This window comes from Hoplias malabaricus, chromosome 4 (assembly GCF_029633855.1).
Source record: "Hoplias malabaricus isolate fHopMal1 chromosome 4, fHopMal1.hap1, whole genome shotgun sequence".
In the NCBI taxonomy this organism is placed as follows: domain Eukaryota; kingdom Metazoa; phylum Chordata; class Actinopteri; order Characiformes; family Erythrinidae; genus Hoplias; species Hoplias malabaricus.
Genome location: NC_089803.1, coordinates 60700353 through 60703740, shown reverse-complemented (window position 1 = coordinate 60703740; position 3388 = coordinate 60700353).

Sequence of the window (3388 nt, the reverse complement as noted above, 5' to 3'; positions counted from 1 at the left end):
CACTGTGTGTCATTCTGAGCAACTCTCAACTTCCTGCACCAACAAAGGAAAACCTGTTGGACAACATGCCAAAAACTGAAACCGGTACATGTTAGCGGGCAGTTTTATATGAAAAAAGATTACTTCTCAGAGCTAGAATCTAGGAAATCCCTGTTACTCTTTGCTTTATTTCAGTATATAAAATTCAGGCAATGGGTGCATTGGGACATTTTTTGATTTAATTATTAACATACTGAATTGTTTTACAGCTTCCCTTTTATTCCTGTTTGAACTTTAACCCCTGCTTTCTCACTGAACTTTTCTGATCATTGTTGTTTTTTGCCTTAGATTATTTATTTTACTTAAAGCATTTTGAATGCATATTATAATTTTTGGAATGTTAATACATCTAACAAGATGTTGAAAAATTTGTTATAGCAAATTATTACATTAAGCTTTCATGAGTGTGTTTGTCCTGATTGTCTGCTTGTTCATGTAAAAGGCTAAACAAATTGAGTTAATCCAGAATGCAGCTATGGAGTAATGGAGTGCTAACAAGAACAAGGAAGTTCAACCATACAAACGTAATAATACACTATGTTGGTTCACACTCAAATACACTTTGATGAAATGCTTTTATATAAAGCTTAACATCTTTGCCCCTCATGACATACAGAGTAAACTTTTATATTAAACCATTTAGCCTACTTAGATAACAAGTTGTGTGGAAGCCTTGGTTGTTTTTAAAACTAGAGCTAGGGACTGACCCTTCATACAAAGCCCCTAAGCTTTGCAGTAACTTCTGTGTTTGACTCATATGTAGTAACATTTTTAAAGTATAGACTTTTATTTAAATATTTGTATTTTCATGACATTGTTATAAAGTTTCATGGTACAAGGAAGGTTTCAATCTAGGGTTTCATGATCATAGATAATTCTAGTAAACTGAGAAGTTTGTGCTGTCATCTCTGATGGGCATTGATATCTCATAGGTTCTTATGTCTGTGCTCTTCTTTCTATCTGGCTCTTTTTTTTTAATCCCACAACCACCAGTGTTTATTTAAGCAATACATACAAGGATTATTCAGTCACTTTTGCTTATGTTGTTGGGTTTAGATCCACACTCTGCACTGTAAAAATGTGTGTATTTTAATGCTTAATATGCTGTTATTTTTACATCGTATTTGCATTTTTTAATCAGAATATTAAATTAATATAGAATATGAAAATTGACACTGATAAATGTGATGAATATTGTTAATTTCTGATTATACAGGAAAATACTATATAATGAACTGGTGAACACTACGTGTGTGTCTGTGTGTGTGTGTGAGAGAGAGAGAGATAGAGAGAGATTTAAGGTTGGGTTAAGGTTAGGATTAGGTTTATGGTTACCATTAAGTTAGTAGTTTTTATGGAAAATTAATGGTCTCCCAAAAAAAAGTCATAGATACAAGTTTGTGTATGTGCCTGTGTTTGTGCGCATGTGTAAAGCCAGAGACATTATAAATATAAATAAGTAGGCTTTATGTATGGATGTTGGTGGTTAGTAAATATATTATCAACACGTCTATATCCAATTAACAAGTTAAAAAGTGTTAACTGTTAGTTAGATAAAGAGTGTTCTCCACTAAATTTGTATATTTGGGGAACATTATATAAGACTTTGAATAAAGTCAACGAACAGCATGGAAATTAACTTCTGATAAGGTTATTTTATGATTTATTCCATTGGAAATTATTCTAGGGTGATGTTTGGTTGGGGGAGTATTTGTTAAATGTAACTGGGCGAGTGATTGTAGAGTTGTGAGTGGAGAAGGTGAAATGAGGATTTATTTTTGTTATACAATCTAAGCTATAGTTACACAACAGTAAGGAACAGAATTGTTTTTATGATTATGTAGAATAGGATGTAATGTTTATCTGAGACTGAACACCTCCATCCTGCATCCGGAGTCTCAACACTCTGCGTTTTGCCTTTGTTCTCTACTGAAATTAACCAGCCATTATTAATTTTTTTCCTTAGATGTATTCATTCTGATAATAAGGAGATGGTTAAATGATTTATTTAATGTATGCAAATATATGTGATTTAATATCCTGGCTGTATGTGACATTTTAATGTACCGTTTTAACAGATGTTTTTAGATAAAGGCTCCTCCTTCTGTCCAATCTGATATCATAGGTTTTACATAGGATATAGGATTACATGATGTGTTAGAAAACTCATCTTAACTAATTTATGAACATCTCTTCACCTTCCTCTAACTTACCAGACTATATTTCATACTTACTACAGTATCAGTTTAAAAAACAGTCATTATAATAATAATAATAAAAAAATTAAAGTTATCAACAATAGGAACATACCTGTAACTTTAAAGAATAAGAATAAAAATCTTTATTGTCATTGTAACAATGTTCAACAAAATTAAGGTGCAATTGTCCAGTGCAATATAAAACACAATTACTGAATTTAAAACTAAGATTTTAATTCAGTATATCAGCAGTTTCTCAGGGATGTTGTTCTTCCTGAGAACTCTCGCCCCAGAGATGAGCACTACTACCGAGGTATCATCAGAGAACATGATAATGGTGTTACTGTAGTGGGAAGGAATGCAATCGTGGGTATAGAGAGTGTAGAGCAGAGGCCAGAGAGCAGGGGTCAGTGCAACTGGCCTATAGTCATGGTGATGGTCTGTTTCTTGGCCAGAGGCACTATGATGGAGGATTTAAGGTAGAATGGCATAGTTAACTGAGACAGAGACTTGTTGAATATCCTCGTGAAGACCTCAGCCAGCTGGTCTGCACAATTTTTCAGCACGCGTCTTGAGATGCTGTCAGGTCGAGCTGTCTTCCGTTCCGTAGGTGGACAGCCCGCAGTGTGCGTCTCACCTCATGCCCCTCCACTGTGAACATGGGATAGTTGTTGATTTCTGGATGGGGCCTTGCTGTCTCTGGTGGATCTGCCTCAAACCGGGCAGACCGGGCAGAGGGCCTTGTCACCAGACCAGAAGGCAGTGTTCCTCTCTTTCAGCAGCCTCTGGGCTTCCCTGGTCATCCAGTTAGCATTAGTCAGACGACTTAGCATTAGCATCCTGCACCATGTAAACAGCAGTAATCATGACCACAGCCTAAGAGGCAAGTAATGCCAGATTTATCCTGAAATAGTGACAATTTTATCCTGTTTCTTTTTTTAAAGCATATATGTAACCACATACATAGGTTGATGTGCTCTAGAAATATTGTAAATGCATTTACTGAAGACTAATATACAAAAAATGTGCAGTTGCCCTCTCTGACACAATCTATGCCTTCTAGAGATTCCTGGAATTACTTGATAATCAGTCTTTGCCTCTGAAAAAACTGGATGACACATTCTATTCGTGCTTTCGCTACCCTTTCCTTG